This window comes from Triturus cristatus, chromosome 7 (assembly GCF_964204655.1).
Source record: "Triturus cristatus chromosome 7, aTriCri1.1, whole genome shotgun sequence".
Classification (NCBI taxonomy): domain Eukaryota; kingdom Metazoa; phylum Chordata; class Amphibia; order Caudata; family Salamandridae; genus Triturus; species Triturus cristatus.
The window spans coordinates 1254167520-1254186029 of record NC_140590.1 but is presented as its reverse complement, the minus strand read 5'-3'; positions in this window follow the sequence as shown (position 1 = coordinate 1254186029).

Sequence of the window (18510 nt, the reverse complement as noted above, 5' to 3'; positions counted from 1 at the left end):
TACTCGACACATATAAGGTTGTCAACATGCTAGGTGACAAGGATGACTCTGGAAAAACATTAATCTATTGCACCATCACTCGAGTGACATATCCAAACACACCTCTGACTCACCTGGCAGACATGCAGATGGACACACACATTGCAACACATACCACATACGGCCCAATGAGTGCACACTCAGACACTGGAACTCACCACTAAGCAAAGAAGTTGCGTATGAGCCGACTCCGGATGTCCTCTTCCGCCTCCTCCACATCACTTGCCTCGTGACCAAGCCCTTCATCCTCCACGGGTGGATGGTCCTGCTCATCCGGATCCAGGATGAGTGGCACAGCTTTCTCCACTGCCATGTTGTGCAGCATGCAGCACACGAGGAAAATCTTGCATACCTTCACCGGTGCATATGGGAGTGCGCCACCGGTCTTGTGGAGGCAACGGAATCGGCTCTTCAGGAGGCCAAACGTCCTCTCTATCACTCGCCTGGTCCGCCCATGGCGTTGTTGTAGCGGTGCTCGGCAGCCGTGCTGGGGTTGCAGAGAGGCGTGATCAGCCATGGCATGTTGGGATAGCCAGCGTCCCCTACATGGAAACATCATGGACAAAAGTGGGTCAGGAGAAGCAGTGAGACAGGAAGATGACGCTACATACAGGACTGACAGAGTATACCCACCAACAACACATGCCCGTTTGTTGCGCAGCGGCAGCACCATTTCAGGCACCCTGCTATGCCTCATGATGTAGGCATCGTGTGCTGATCCTGGAAAACGAGCACATACATGTGAAATCACCATGTTGGCAAGACACACCACAAGGGCATTAATGGAGTGGTAATGCTTGCGGTTCCTATACGCTACCTCCTGTGCCTGTGGTGGTACCAAAGCCACATGTGTTCCATCTATGGACCCAATGACATGGGGCATCCCTCCCAGGGCATAGAACTCACGCTTGACACCTGTCAACTGCTCAGGAGTTGGGAATTTAATGAACTCATCTAGGTGAACCAACATGGCCTCTAAAAAATCATGCAGCACACGGCTGAACATGGTTTGGGACATGCCACAAACGTGAGCAATGGTATGTTGAAAGGTACCCGTGGCAAAGAAATGTAGGTCTGCCATCACCTTCATCTTGGGTGTCAGTGCACCAGGATACCTGTGTAGCGGTTGGAGGTGTGCTGCCAGCCGTGACGTCAAGTCCTCAATCAAACGTTGGGGGAAGCGGTAGCGGCGTATACAGTCATGTTCCCTCAGGTCAGCCAAGTCCGGAATTGGTCGAGGGAGAGGCGGAGCCCTGCAGTGAATTTGAAGGGACAACGAAGAGTGAGTACAGTACACCACCAATGTCAATGTACTGAGCACATGTTCAACAGGCAATACACATATGCTACATACAGAGTCAGGTCTGTGCAATGAGCCCTGGACACGTATGCCAGGCAGGGGACACTCCTACCAAGAGCCAGCTACAAACGTCGATTCTCAACCTCAATATGCCATGCCATGAAACTAGCTGTGGGCCAGTGTAAGTGAACAGGCAGACGCATTACAGGAGTTACAGACATCCACATATGTGCAGAAGAAGGATGTTTATTGTACAGACAGGTTGCGGAACACTAGATGCACAGGTCACATGTCAGAGAAAAAGGACAGACCACACACCTTGCCATGAGGGAGTACATGTCAAGACTGATCACACATACATTGAGAGTATGCAGATATGTCCTTGTTATGAAACTCCGCGTCCATGCATACATACACACCTTACGTCGGATTACACATGTGGGCTGGTGTGCGTAACAGTGTGGCATGCCCATCTACACACAGACACATGTTGGTTGCAGCAACTGCAGAGGCATTTGACCAAACACCTACAGCAAACCTATGGGAACACATGACAGACACATGACATAGTTACAGCGCGCAACGCGGGCAATCACATCTCAGGGGTAATTTTCCGTGTACCTGGCATCAGGGGGCAGTTGCGGGTGTCGGTGACTGTGCCATGCCAGTGACGCATGGCTCAACAAGTCTGTACTACATGCACACATGTCAATGGAGTGAAGGGGATGTGTGGCACATAGTGCACCATCACACATGACATGTGTACACAGCTCATCATACTTAAATTAGCTTCACACCTCAGGAGTAATGTGCCACATCACGGCCTGACACACCTGTGCCCGACACACATAGTACTGCACAGACAATGCCTTGATGTCCAGCCTTGGCCAAGTATGACCGCTCTATTCCTGTCTGTGTGCCACCTCTCACCACTGTCAGGTGTGAAACGCACCGTACATACGCTCTGAGGGCGTGTGTAGGGTCCCTATCCCTATGGGTGTGCTGGCGTATGCGTATGCCATTGTAATAAGGACCGTACACGCGTGTGTAGGGTCCCTATCCCTATGGGTGTGCTGGCGTATGCGTACGCCATTGTAATACGGACCGTACATGCGTGTGTAGGGTCCCTATCACTATGGGTGTGCTGGCATATGCGTACTCCATAGTAATACGGACCGTACACACGTGTGCAGGGTCCCTATCACTATGGGTGTGCTGGCGTATGCGCACGCCATAGTAATACGGACCGTACACGCGTGTGCAGGGTCCCTATCACTATGGGTGTGCTGGCGTATGCGTACACCATTGTAATACGGACCGTACATGCGTATGTACGGTCCGTATCACTATGGTGTACGCATACGCCAGCACACCCATAGTGAGCTGGCACTGTGTATGTACGGCGCATACCAACACCCCACCCGTGTATGGACGGCACGTACACCCACCCGCGTATGTACGGTGCGTACCAACACCCCACCCATGTATGGACGCCGCGTACCAACACCCCACCCATGTATGTACGGAGCGTACCCCCACCTGCGTATATACGGCGCGTACCCCCACCCGCGTATGTACGGTGCGTACCCCCACCCCCGAATGTACGGCGCATACCCCCACCCCCGTATGTACGGCGCGTACCAACACCCCCGTATGTACGGCGCATACCCCCACCCATGTATGAATGGAGCGTACCCACACCCCACCAGTGTATGTACGGCGCGTACCCCCACCCGTGTATGAATGGAGCGTACCCACACCCCACCAGTGTATGTACGGCACGTACCCCCACCCGTGTATGAATGGAGCGTACCCACACCCCACCAGTGTATGTACGGCACATACCCCCACCAGTGCATGTACGGAGCGTACCCCCACTGGTGTATGTCCCGAGCGTACATGGCCAGACACAGGAGGGGTGGGTGCCTATCACTCCCAGCAGTGCCCAGACACAGGAGGGGTGGGTGCCTATCACTCCCAGCAGTGCCCAGACATAGGAGGGGTGGGTGCAGAGTCCTCCCAGCAGTGCCCAGACACAGGAGGGGTGGGTGCCTATCACTCCCAGCAGTGCCCAGACACAGGAGGGGTGGGTGCAGAGTCCTCCCAGCAGTGCCCAGACATAGGAGGGGTGGGTGCCTATCACTACCAGCAGTGCCCAGACATAGGAGGGGTGGGTGCAGAGTCCTCCCAGCAGTGCCCAGACACAGGAGGGGTGGGTGCAGAGTCCTCCCAGCAGTGCCCAGACACAGGAGGGGTGGGTGCAGAGTCCTCCCAGCAGTGCCCAGGCACAGGAGGGGTGGGTGCGGAGTCCACCCAGCAGTGCCCAGACACAGGAGGGGTGGGTGCAGAGTCCTCCCAGCAGTGCCCAGACATAGGAGGGGTGGGTGCAGAGTCCCACCAGCAGTGCCCAGACATAGGAGGGGTGGGTGCAGAGTCCCCCCAGCAGTGCCCAGACACAGGAGGGGTGGGTGCAGAGTCCTCCCAGCAGTGCCCAGACACAGGAGGGGTGGGTGCAGAGTCCTCCCAGCAGTGCCCAGACATAGGAGGGGTGGGTGCCTATCACTCCCAGCAGTGCCCAGACATAGGAGGGGTGGGTGCAGAGTCCTCCCAGCAGTGCGTAGACACAGGAGGGGTGGGTGCCTATCACTCCCAGCAGTGCCCAGACACAGGAGGGGTGGGTGCAGAGTCCTCCCAGCAGTGCCCAGACATAGGAGGGGTGGGTGCAGAGTCCTCCCAGCAGTGCCCAGACACAGGTGGGGTGGGTGCAGAGTCCTCCCAGCAGTGCCCAGACACAGGAGGGGTGGGTGCAGAGTCTTCCCAGCAGTGCCCAGACACAGGAGGGGTGGGTGCAGAGTCCTCCCAGCAGTGCCCAGACATAGGAGGGGTGGGTGCAGAGCCCGCCCAGCAGTCCCCAGACACAGGAGGGGTGGGTGCAGAGTCCTCCCAGCAGTGCCCAGACATAGGAGGGGTGGGTGCAGAGTCCTCCCAGCAGTGCCCAGAAATAGGAGGGGTGGGTGCCTATCACTCCCAGCAGTGCCCAGACATAGGAGGGGTGGGTGCAGAGTGCTCCCAGCAGTGCCCAGACACAGGAGGGGTGGGTGCCTATCACTCCCAGCAGTGCCCAGACACAGGAGGGGTGGGTGCAGAGTCCTACCAGCAGTGCCCAGACATAGGAGGGGTGGGTGCCTATCACTCCCAGCAGTGCCCAGACACAGGAGGGGTGGGTGCAGAGTCCTCCCAGCAGTGCCCAGACATAGGAGGGGTGGGTGCAGAGTCCTCCCAGCAGTGCCCAGACACAGGAGGGGTGGGTGCAGAGTCATCTCAGCAGTGCCCAGACATAGGAGGGGTGGGTGCAGAGTCCCCCCAGCAGTGCCCAGACATAGGAGGGGTGGGTGCAGAGTCCTCCCAGCAGTGCCCAGACATAGGAGGGGTGGGTGCCTATCACTCCCAGCAGTGCCCAGACATAGGAGGGGTGGGTGCAGATTCCTCCCAGCAATGCCCAGACACAGGAGGGGTGGGTGCCTATCACTCCCAGCAGTGCCCAGACACAGGAGGGGTGGGTGCAGAGTCCTACCAGCAGTGCCCAGACACAGGAGGGGTGGGTGCAGAGTCCTCCCAGCAGTGCCCAGACATAGGAGGGGTGGGTGCCTATCACTCCCAGCAGTGCCCAGACATAGGAGGGGTGGGTGCAGAGTCCTCCCAGCAGTGCCCAGACATAGATGGGGTGGGTGCCTATCACTCCCAGCAGTGCCCAGACATAGGAGGAGTGGGTGCAGAGTCCTCCCAGCAGTGCCCAGACACAGGAGGGGTGGGTGCCTATCACTCCCAGCAGTGCCCAGACACAGGAGGGGTGGGTGCAGAGTCCTCCCAGCAGTGCCCATGGAAAGAAAAGGGTGCAGTACCCACAGATACAATACCCACAATTGTCTCTCAGGTGCTCCAAGACCCTGCAGAACACGAAACACATGTGTGCGAGGCTGGGAGTACACACATGCAGAGTGTGTGAAAGGGAACATGTCCACATGAAGTCACGTAAATATACTCGATACTCAAGTACAGTGACCACCAAGGAGGCCACTAATGATGCAGGTGGAGACATCGCCCAGCATGCATGGGCAAAGTTGAACGGATCCGTCACACACCAAGGATATGTAGACACAGCTCAGCACAATATTTAGGAAACACCCTGCAGGGAAGATGTCAGGGTCCACAGAGGAAGGAACACACCTTGGGACAATGTCACCATGCAGCAAGAGCTGAAAATGAACACAGTCATTTTGCAAATACCTTGTGATGGCACACAGATACCAGGGCCCACCCCATGAGCAGCACACTACTACATTTCCCAGACACCTAACACATTATCCCCACTCCAAACCATTGAGCAGCACCACCAACAGCAAGTCCAGGAAAGCATAAGTGTGCAAAAGAAAAACAAAAAGCTTTATTCAGCATTCGAATTGTAATGTTTTTAAATGTCCATTATTTACAAGGCCCATGGGCCAGGCCATCAGCAAAGTCCTGGGGGGGTACACATCGGGACGTGTGTCCCCTAGCTTGCCTGCACAGTTCACATGTCCATTTCATCCACAGAAGGGGGGGCATCATGTGGGGGGGAAGGACCAGGCACCGCAGGGACAGGAGGGGCAAGGGTAGGTGTTGTGGGTGCAGGGAAGGAGGACTCCACCACAGGGGGTGGGGCAGCGCCAAAGGTGGAGGTGAGGATGGCGCTGCACACGGTTGCAAGGTCCTCCAGCGTCGCCCCTGCACCCGAAGGAAACACAGGCCCAAAGGAGGGGGGGGGTCGGAGGGATGGGTCGCAGCGCTACTGGGGGAGGGTGTGGACAGGGGGGGGACTCAACTACCCTGACCGGGGACTCCTTTGACCGCTTGCGGGGTGGTGTCACCTTGGGGCTCAGGGACAGAGCGGCCAGGAAGGATTCCTTGGTGGAATCTCGGCCAGGAGAGCTGAGGGGAGTGGATTTGGAGGCAGGGGGTTGTGAAGAATGTGGACTCCCACTGTGGCTGCGTGTCTTACGTTTTCCCCCCGACCCAGTGGGTGTGCCTACTTCACCCTGTGTGTGCGTGACAGGAGGTGTGCGCTTGGGCTTCCCTGGTGGTGTGGTGCTTGTGTCTGGTGGGGTGCGTGCATGGGTACGTCTGGGTGTGCTTGGGACAGGCATGGGAGTGGGAAGTGTGGATGGTGCAGGGGTAGTGGGGGGGGACGTAGCGCTGCAGGAGACCCACTGCTGCAGTCAGTGTCGAGTCTATGGACCCCAGCAACTGGCGTTGGTCAGACTGCCCTCCAGGTTTGCCTCCATCTGGGTGATCACTCGGGTGTGGCCATCGAGGACATTCAGCATCGCAGTCTGACCAACCTGCAACTGGCGCAGGATGTCCACAGACTCGGCATTTGAGGCAGCAGTGGAGACAGGGGCAGGGGGCGCAGTGCCTGGCAAGAAGGAGACACGTGGTGACCTAGCACGGCGGGAAGGGACCAGAGCAAGTGGGAGGCCGGTGATGGGAACGGAGGGGGCAGGTAGCGATTGTGTGCTGCTCTCAGCTGTGGGAGCAGCCTCCTCCCCCTCTGGGAGCTCAGCCTCGGACCCGTCTGCGTCATAGTCGGTGGTGTAACTGGACAGGTCCTCCGCCTCACTCTCCTCGGCCTCCGTGCCACTCGATGTGCCAGACAAGATAGCACTGCTGCCACTGGTGCTCGGTCCCTCCTCACGCTCCGTGCCAGTGTCTCCCTCGGAGTCCCCCGACGATGCTGTGGGCAAGGTGAAGAGACAGAAAATAATCAGACACCTGTATACATAGGTCACAAGAGTCAGATCTACATAGGTCACAGTGCATAGCCTGAAAAGCAACATGAGTAATATCTACAATACAAGGTACATATGTAGGCCCTGCAACACACAGCTGGTTGACCAACCATGCCACTGAGAAACAACGGAGTGCATGTCACAACAGCAAATTACTTGATATCAAATTGGACAGAGGAGCCAGGCTCTGGGGACAATTGTGCACTGCATCTGTACCACACAGCGTTACCAAAAAAGGGATGAGCAGGAACCATGTCTATTGACTTTTTGCACATGCTGCAAAGCTAACGCATTGAAACATGCCCAACATGACTGGGTCACTGCACTTTGAGTGTATGTCCAGACAAACATCACACACAGGCCAGACCTAGCAAGGAGAATACAGATTTGGACATGTAGGCCTTGCCCGCACAAACCACCCCCTACCTGAGACAATGTGATTGAGAAAGAGGAAGTACTGACACCTCTTACTCTGGGATGAAAACACATGGGCTGCACTAAATCCTGATTGTACACAAACGACCACTGTTGCGCCTGTCCACATACATCATTGACAATCAACCATCATCAGATTGTCGTACCAAGACACACAGGCACTGCCCACCGTGAGTATGCACAAGCAAAATTGGGTCACACTGTAACGTGGACACATGTAGCACAGTTTACGCAAATACAGATGAGGCCAGGGTACAATGCCACAGAGCCCAACCTATGCCGAAGACACTGAGAATGTCCACATTGTTGGATGACACACATGATACCTAGGAAAAGGTGCCCCAGGGCACGGTAGTGGCCACACACCTCCATGGTCCTGGATGGATATGACTGCAACTGAAGCAGCCGTCCCAGCACTATGCATTACTCCCACCCATGCACATCATGTCAGAGGGCACAACATTGTACATGCATGCTGTAAGGCAGTACACTTCTAAGACACACTCCTATGTCGGGACTCAGCATCAGTGCCAACTGACATGGACCCCACAATGACTGACCTGGCCAGGGAACAGGCAAGGTCCCAAAACCGCTTACACACCACCCCCACACATGATGCTGCAAGCATTGGGCACTTGGATTAACTGCCAGCCTAGATTACCTTGTGCAAGAGTGACTACCCACAGACCCGGGAACACATGGCAAGGAGGGGAAGGGAGGAAGAACAGCAGGTGTTTACTTTGGGGAACTGGTTATGCACTGCACATTTAAACCCTGGCAGTGTATCCATGCAACTGCGCACTTCCAAAAGCTGGGGACACACAACAAACACACATATACCTACCCCCTTCCTGCTGCTGCTTCTCCAGTAAGCGCCTATCCAAGTCGGGGAAGACCATCGCCAGCACACGCTTATGGATGTGGGTCAGACGCCGGCGCCCACGGTTCTTGGTGCTCTCAGGTGAGTCCCCCAGCAGGACCCGTGCAATCCTCCTCGTCCAGCACCGGATATCCTGCCAGCGTTTCCTCACCTGGGCTAGGCACCGCTTCCCACGCTCTTAAGGCGTGGGTACGGTACGTACCGGACTTGTTGTGTTGCTGGTTCGCGTCATCACCCACTTCCGTTGTGGCGGACGCATGCGTTACTGGACACGCCCCCACCCCCTCGAAGTGACCAGGCCCTGAAGGTCAGATATGTCCAGGGCATGTATGATTTGTGACTTGGGTGGGGGTCGTGTATCCTGCCCCTGCCCCCCCTTTGCCCCTGGGTGTTGTTCTGACCTTCTGCGGCGTCTGCGTCGGTTCCTGTAGAGCAGGTGGACTGCTATGAGGGCTGGGATGACACGTAGGTTTGGGTCCATGGCTGTCCGTCGCGTACAGGTGCTCCTTGTGCGCGTCGTCCTGATTTCCCGGCAGTTTTTGGCTTTCGGAAATTATAATCCGTGCGGTGTGACGTCGGTGCGGATCGTACTTCCTGGTTCGTGAAACGCTGCCTGAATGCGTCCCGACGTCAAGTCGGTGCTTTCCCGGATCACATTTGTATGTTTTTTTTCGTCGGTCGGTGTTTTGTACGATTCGTATGGAAATAGTTTTTCCATACGAATCGTAATTGCAATATTGTAAACGCTCCGACCGACGGTTCGTACCCGGTTTTTCCAGGATCCGAATCGGCACCTAAATGGTTTGGACAGAGAGGATTGTGTCATAAATTGCTCCCTTTGGTTAAAACCTGTTTGCATCTCCAACACCCTGACCTCATGATTGTGCATTGTGGTAGTAACGGCCTAGGAACATTGACTGGGGTAGGTTTGGGAATGCTAATGAAGGACACCTTTAGACAATTGATGTTGCTTTTGCCTCAAGCTGTCTTAGTATATTCCAATATATGCCAAAGACAGAAGTGGAAATGGTCAAACCAATTTTGTCCTCAGATTGAAAAACGTCAACAAAGCTGTGTCTGCATACCTCGGAGACCATAGAATGGGGTCGAACTACAACATACATTTTGATATGGCTGATACCTACAGAAGTACACTTCACAGATCAGGGAAATCAAGTTTTTCTGAATAGCCTGAAGCCGTGCATCCGCACTTATATGTAACTCCAACTAATAAACACAAAGGCTCTTTTTAGAGCCGCCTTATATTCCCAAAATCGGTTCGCAGAGTGACAGCTGTGATCCGGCTAGCACAGGGAGACCTGCGGGTCGTTGAGCAGCCTCGTAGAGGGAGAGCTGTGGCCCGTGGGCTTGGCTCGCACAGAGAGAGCTACGGGCCGTTGGCTCGCAAATGCAGAACTGTGAGCCAACGGACTGGTAGTGTTTTATGGTTTAGGGTAGTACAGTGATGTTTGAGTAGTGTAGGGGGTCGTACTGGGGTAGTGTTTTAGGGTTTAGGGTAGTGCAGTGGTGTTTGGTTAGTGTAGGGGGTCGTGCTGGGGGTAGTGTTCTAGGGTTTAGGGTAGTGCAGTGGTGTTTGGGTAGTGTAGGGGGTCATGCTGGGGGTAGTGTTTTAGGGTTTAGTGCAGTGGTGTTTGTGTAGGGGGTCATGCTGGAGGTAGTGTTGTAGGGTTTAGGGTAGTGCAGTGGTGTTTGGTTAGTGTAGGGGGTTGTGCTGGGGTAGTGTTTTAGGGTTTAGGGTAGTGCAGTGGTGTTTGGTTAGTGTAGGGGTCGTGCTGGGATAAGTGTTTTAGGGTTTAGGGTAGTGCAATGGTGTTTGTGTAGTGTAGGGGTTGTGCTGGGGGTAGTGTTTTAGGGTTTAGGGTAGCGCAGTGGTGTTTCAGTAGTGTAGGAGGTCATGCGGGGGTAGTGTTTTAGGTTTCAGGGTACTGCAGTGGTGTTTGGATAGTGTAGGGGGTCGTGCTGGGGGTAGTGTTTTGGGGTTTAGGGTAGTGCAGTGGTGTTTCTGTAGTGTAGGGGGTCGTGCTGGCAGTAGTTGTTTAGTGTTGAGTTAGGTCATACAGTGGTGTTTGGGTAGTGTAGAGGGTCGTGCCGACAGACTGACTCACAGAGCTCCGGGCCAAATGACTGGCTTCTAAAAGCATAGCCGCGACCTGGTGATGTTGGCAGAGCCTGCGTGAAAAGGGTATCTCACATAGACACAGATGCCAGTGTTGCCTCGCAGAGGCAAAACTACACACCCGATGGCTTCTACACGGAGAGATGCGAGCTGATGGACTAAGTCACAAAATGCCTGCCAACACTTCCTAGTTTCAACTGTTCACAGCCAATGAGCCACGAGCTCGTGCTCGTAACCCCTCAGCCAATCAGATGTCAGAATTCTCAAATATCGATGTCTGTAAAATTTGATATTTGTCAAAAACTACTGAACGGATGTACACCATTTCAACAAAGCGTGCTTTCTGAACCACAATCTTACTCCCTACCAAATTTGGCGTAATTTCGTTCAGCAGTTTGACCTGTAGCCTTCTCTAAAGTTTCCTATGGAAAATCCATTGAGAAAACACATTTTGAGACTTCCCTTTTTTCTCAGCCTCCCCTTGACCAGTCACCCCCAAACTTTCAAGATAGGAGGTGATTGCAAAAGACAAACTTTTTGCAAAATTTCATAAAGATTCGTCAAATGACGCCAAAGTAATAAGTACATGGAGGGCTTCAGGAGAGGGGCCGTGCAACCCCCCTCCCAACATGAGTGAAGCCCTGGGGCTGTGGGGACCCCAGCAGGCCCCCGCAGCCCCAACATTCCCCTGCTATTATTTTTTAAGAAATGCCCCCGGGACCTAGCCCACCCGGGGGCCTCATTCAAATAAAATGCGGAAACCCGTGACCCCAGCGCGAATTGCGCCGATTAAAAAAAAAATGCTTTCTTTGGCCCTGCGGTCCTTCTGGGACCCCCTGAGCAGGCCTAGGGGGTCAGGGTGTTTCTACCCTGAACCCTTCTCTTATTTTATACCTTTGTTTCTCTGTTTTCTAGTGACTCGCTTCTACCGAGCCACAAGATGGCTGCCAACACTTCCTGGTTTGGAGTGTTGGCAGCCAATCACAGTGAAGCTCGTGCATGGGAATTAGGCTCCGCCCAGATATGAAACTTTTATTTTTCTAATTTCTCAGCCACTACTGAAAGGATTTACACCATTTAAAAAAAAGGTCGCATTCTGATCCAAGCACTGCCTTTTTGCCAAATTTGGGGTAATTCCATTCAGTAGTTTTGGCTGTAGCCTTGCACAAAGTTTCCTATGGGAAATAGATTTTTTCATTCTTATTTTTTGAATTTCTCAAAAGCTACTGAGCGGATTTACACCATTTAAAAAAAGGTCGCTTTCTGAACCAAGTTTTACCTTTCTGCCAAATTTGTGGTAATTCCGTTCAGCAGTTCGGGCTATCGCTCGTCGCAAAATTTCCTATGGAAATTAACATGGAGAAACGTGTTTTGGGACCCCCCTTTTTTCTCAGCACCCGCTAGACGATTCACTCCCAAACTTTCAGGATAGGAGCTGAACTGGATAGACTTTTTTGGGGAGAATTTCACGAAGATTCGTCAAACGACGCCAAAGTTATTAGCATTTTCAAAAAATGCTTTTCCTATGGAAACTAGGCTGTAACTATAACTACCTACTGGCGACCGCCATTAGGTGATATCTATCTGTCTATCTATCTGTCTATCTGTCTATCTATCTATCTATCTATCTATCTATCTATCTATCTATCTATCTATCTATCTATCTATCTATCTATCTATCTATCTATCTATCTATCTATCTATCTATCTATCTATCTATCTATCTATCTATCTATCTATCTATCTATCCTCTATATATATATATATGTATATCCAACAAGCTTAGTCTCTCAGTTTCTCAGACTAAGAAAGAGCGCATTCACTCGTAGATTTCATGAAAACGGCTTTATTTTTCTTGCCAAACCCAACACGTTTCACCTCTTCCAAAGGCTTAATCACGGGATGAGATCACATGACAAGTACGTTTCTTTTATGTTTAGCACGCATTCACTTCCTGTTCTATTTTGTCAAGTGCATTGTGGTTAGTGAAGTGTTTTAAAGTGAAATATATTTTGTGCTTCATATCAAGTGAAAATTAAAAACTATTTCCACGCATGCAGATCTATACTTATATTTCTAGTACTTTAGTGTACATATGTTCCTTGTCATACATTATTAATTGCCTTATGGTTTTTAGTATTTTTTCTTGTACTTTTTTACTCTCTCATGAGTTAGGGAGTCTATCATCCTGTTTTCAATTTTTGCTCTTTTTGGCTCTCTGGTGAGCTTTCCATTCCGAGCTTCATCTGATAGAAAAGGGAGGATTTTCCTTTGTTTATGGATGAAAATAAAGTTCCTCATTCTGATTCAAACCTCTCGGATCCAGGGTTCTAAAGGTGAGGATGTGTTTGGATTCTTTTTGTCGGAGGGTTTTCAGCCGATCTCCCCCTCTCTCCGATGTTAGTATCTGTTCCAAAACCCAATATCTTAAGGTTTCCCAATCGCCATTGTGAAACTTTTACATATGTCTCGCAACTGCGTTTGTTCGATCTTTGTGAATCGTGGCTCGGACATATTTTTGGATGCGTTTTTTGACTTCAAAGATTGTGCTTCCTATGTATCTTTTATGGCAGGGACATTCAATCATGTATATCACATAAGAGCTTTTACACGTGAGGTGTTGTCGTATCTTCCAAGTCATGCCCTTTTTGATGGTGACTTCCTTCAATGGAGTAGCAATTTTACAAACCTTACACTGTTTGCATGGCTAGAAGCCTTCCCTCTGTAGCCATGTTTTTTTGTGACACCTTGGAAGTGGCTATGAACAATATGATCCCCAATGTTTCTGGCTCTTTTGTACGATATTTCTGGATGCTCTCCTATAATGTCTGCCATTGTCGTGTCCAATTTTAAAATGCCCCAGTGTTTTGTGATGATTTTCATCAATTTTTTATTCTCTGCACTGTATGTCATGATCAGCCTGATTTTAGGATCTTTTCTTTTTTCTGTTGTAAGATGGTATTTCGATCTTGATTCAAAACTCTGTTCAGGCATTTGGTGACTACCTTCTTTGGATATTTTCGGGCAAGGAAACGATTGCTTGCATCTCTACTCTTCTTGAGAAATTCTTGGTTATTTGAACAGTTTCGTTTGAGTCTTAGAAACTCTCCATATGGGATGCTCCACTTCAGGTTTTCATCGTGGAAGCTCTCCCCATGTAGCGTGGCGTTTGTTGCAGTGCTTTTTCTATGCAGTGTACTTTGTAAGGAGTCATTCTCTATATATATTTCTGTGTCCAAGAATATAACTCTTTCCGAGCTTATGTCATATGTGAACTTCAGTTTAGCTGGAGAATTATTCAATTTGTCAAAATATCTTGTAAACTCTTCTCTGGTGCAATTCCAAATGATCAAGAGATCATCTATGAATCTCAGCCATAGTATGATTTTCTCTCTCCACTCATAGTTTGCAGTGTTCCATGCTAGATTTTGTTCCAACCAACCCATCGTGAGGTTCGCGTAATTAGGTGAAAACGAAAATCCCATTGCACATCCCCTTGTCTGTCTATAGATCTGTTTATTGAATAAGAAAATGTTGTTATTTAAACACAGTGAAATCATTTCATTCAGCATCTCATTGTGTTCTTTGTACTGTATATTGCGTTTTCCCAAGTAATATTTGCAGGCTTCAATGCCAATAGTATGTTCAATGTTGGTGTATAATGATACCACATCCATTGTGATTAAGTTGTAACCTGATTTCCATATCACTTTATCTAATTTCTTGAGCAAATCTGTTGTGTCTTTTAAATAAGACGCAAGATCTTTCACTAGGGGTGACAAGAAATGATCGATATAGTTAGATATTGGTTCCAGTAAAGAGTTATTAGTGGAGGCTATAGGTCTGCCAGGTGGTTTCTCTCGATTTTTATGCACTTTGGGAAGGCAATAGAAAGTTGGTAATGTCGGATGTTTCTTGTCAAGATATCTATACTCATCCTCATCAATTAGGCCCTTTTGTCGCCAGTCTGTAAGAAGTTTGTTTAGTTTACTTTGTAGTTCTATTGTCAGATCTTTATTTAGTGGTGCATAGCATTCCATATCCGACAATTGGCGTTTGACTTCTTCGATGTATTCCATTTTGTTGAGGATAACAATATTTCCGCCTTTGTCAGCCAGTTTTATTTCAATCGTTTTACCCTCTTGCAGATTTTTCAATGTCTCCTTTTGTTTCACATTTAAGTTGTTCTTGCTCGTATTCGGTGTCATTTTGTAAAGTTCTTCCACTAACGCTTCATGAAATAGGTCTATTTTATTCCCTGGGGGTAGGATGGGATAGAATCTAGATTTCAATTTGAGCCCACTTTCACTGGCCCCTTCCCTGGGTAATGTATTTTGCAGTTCTGATATGGCTTCTTTTTCTTGGGAGTCAGATGTTGCTCCCATCGTCATTAATGTTTCTAATCCTTGTGCATCTTCTGCAAGTAGTTGATTCCATTTTTTTTGGGATGTTTCTAGGATCTACTGTTTTTGGATTCTCTGCATATATTTTTGCCAATTTCAACTTCCTTGTATACTTGTACAAGTCTATTCTCGTCTCTGCTATGTTTAAATGTGATGTGGGACAGAAATTTAAACCTTTTTTAAGGACTTCATTTTCTGGGGGAGTCAAGGTCTGTGATGACAGATTGATTATATTCAATTCTTTAATGTTCCCATCTTGTATTTCTATTTCCGCAGCTGTCTCAATCTGTCTCTCGACCATACATTGGTCTTCGCTTCTCCCCTGTCTCCTCTGGCCTCTTCTGGTTTTCCGCTTCCTCCCCGATTCCAGCCTCTTCCTCTTTTTGTTTGTTTGTTTGTATTTTGTTGTTCCAATGCCATGCGCATTTCCATTAAAAAGTTCTATGATATATATATATATATATATATATATATATATATATATATATATATATAAAAAGTTATATGATATTACCTACTGGCGGTCGCCAGTAGGTAGTTATAGTTAGGACCACGTTTCCATAGGAAAACCTCAACATTCTATTTTGAATAACTTTGGCGCCGGTCGACGAATCCTCGCGAATTTCTCAAAATAGGTGGAGCGCTACGGTCCGCTCCTACCCTGAAAGTCTCGGGGGGATCCGTCAAGCGGGGGCTGAGATAAAAGGGGGTCCCAAAACGCGTTTTTCCCATGCATTTTTCCATAGGACCTTTAGAACGACCTACAGCCCGAACGGCTGAACAGAATTACTAGAAATTTGGCAGAGAGGTAGTCCGTAGGTCAAGGAAGTGCCTTTTGTAGGTTTGGTGTAAATCAGTTCAGTAGATTTTGAGAAAATAGCCTTTAAATCAATATATATATCTGAGCCAGCTTACGGTACGCTTACCGTACGCTTACGGTAAGCGTACGGTGGCGTGTGCGAGCGCGATTCTGATTGGCTCTTAGATCTTAGTAAACATTCGAATCGGCCGAAACCAGGAAGCGGCGGCCGCCATTTTGTGTATTTCACTCTGAAAAAAAAGAGTGAAAACAAGGAAAGGGGGCAATGAGGAGAGTTACAGACCCCCTTACAATTGTAAGGGGGTCAAAGAAGGACAGAAAAGTACAAAAAAAACATTTATTGATTTTAAAAAAAATCACGGGGTACGCGTACGGTAAGCTCACGGTAAGCGTACGGTAAAAAAAATAAAAATAAATAAATGAAAATCAGATTTAAGAGTTTAGAAATTAGGGAGCTCTAAAAAGAGCTGTTGTGTTTATGGAGTCATTTTTTTAGTGGTACCTACAAGTAAGTACCGATGCAGAGTCTAAGGTTCAAGAGGAAGACTCTGTTCCCTTCATCATTGAAGTGCACACCATCTCCTCTATAAATGTCTTGCATGTCGTAACGCAAGTTGTTGTGGTAAATGGCACCCATACCATAGTCACGGAGGAAAGCAGAAACAGATTTGTTGACGTGCTTTCTTGCTTTGTCAATCTGTGGACAGAAATGATTGGACCAGTTCCATTTTTGCCTTTGGCATATGTTGGAAAACACAAAGGCAGTTTTAGGGAAAAGTGTAAACAGTTGTGCAAAGGTGTCCTTCATAAGCATTTCCAGACCTACCCCAGTCAAAGTGCCTAGGTCATTGCCACCACAGTGCACTATTATGAGGTCAGGGTGTTGGATTTGAATGAAGGATTTCACCAATGGCATCAATTGGTGCCACTTTAACCCTCTCTGACCAATCCATTTAATGTCTACATTTGGCAAAGCAAGGTCTCTCACCATATCTGTTTTCTCTGCAAACTTTTCACTCCAGAAGACATAGCTGTGCCCTACAATCCACACTGTGAACATCTTCAAAGGAGAACTGGATGCACTCAGGAGGTGTCTTTCAGTAGAATGGCAATATGAAAAGAAAGACAGTTTGGAAATGGAGGCATACATATTTTTTACAAAACAAAAAGAACTGATTGGCTGTTTCATACCATTCTAGAAAAAAAACTAGGCTGTATGTGAAAATTAATAGAAGCATGTTTTGTATTGGTACAAAAAAATGTGTAAGCAAAGAACAGTACTATGGATTTGCAGTTAGGATTGAAAAGTCAAGCACTCTTGCTCTGTGGAATTGAAACATTGTGTGTCGAACTTCTGACCTAACTGCACACAGCAGTGTTCCATGAGCTGTTGCTATGGTAGCAGGCAGAAGTCAAGTTGGGGGAAGGGTACTAGGCAGAAGTCAAGTTGGGGGCAGGGTACTTTTGGAAAAGGGTTGGTTTTCAACCAATAGAAATGTGTCATTACATTTGAAAAAAAGGGGGAAGCACTGAGATTTGAAACTTACATGTATATGTGTGGAAAAATAGAGGGAAAGTTTGCCATTATCTGGTTCTGCTGAGAGGAGAGAGGTGTACAGAACAGAGATCCTGGCTCTGATAATCTGCTGTTTGAGTGACACATTTCTTTCACAACTAACTAATTTTAAAGGTGAGTTTACAGTTTGAGAGGGGATGTATGTGGTAACTTAAGAAATGAATAATAGAAATGGGAATTGTTTTTGTTGTAGTTACACATGGTGGATTCATAATGTGTCAGTCTGTAAAAGAGATTTTCACTTGGCCCGAAAAAAAAAGAGCAGTAAGTGTGCTTTCAAATTGGCAAAGAAATTTCGTTTTGGCACTAATGTGAAAACATGACTCTGTGTCCATAGAAGAATTATAGGCAGAAATTTATTGCGTCTTGCTCTGGTGATTTCACAGTTGCAGTAGATGGAAAAGAGGAGCGAATTTTTGGGGGAAGAAGCAGAGGCTTAGCACACACCCATGTGCTTGCCATGTATAGTCATGCACAGTAATTAGAAGCGAGTGGGGTTTTCAGGTTTAAGTCTGTAATGCAAATACATTCAGCATCATTAAGGCTGGTTGCTCCTGCTGGAGTGTAGGCAGTCACAGAGAATACACACGGTGGTGGTCTGAAAAAGAAACAGCTTGGACATGTGCATTTAAATAAATTTAAAAAAAAGGTTTCAGAATGTGTCAGTCTGTAAAAGTGATTTCAAAGTGTAAAAAGAGATTTTCACTTGGCCCAAAAAAAAAAGAGCAGTAAGTGTGCTTTCAAATTGGCAAAGAAATTTCGTTTTGGCACTAATGTGAAAACATGACTCTGTGTCCATAGAAGAATTATAGGCAGAAATTTATTGCGTCTTGCTCTGGTGATTTCACAGTTGCAGTAGATGGAAAAGAGGAGCGAATTTTTGGGGGAAGAAGCAGAGGCTTAGCACACACCCATGTGCTTGCCATGTATAGTCATGCACAGTAATTAGAAGCGAGTGGGGTTTTCAGGTTTAAGTCTGTAATGCAAATACATTCAGCATCACTAAGGCTGGTTGCCCCTGCTGGAGTGTAGGCAGTCACAGAGAATACACACGGTGGTGGTCTGAAAAAAAAACAGCTTGGACATGTGCATTTA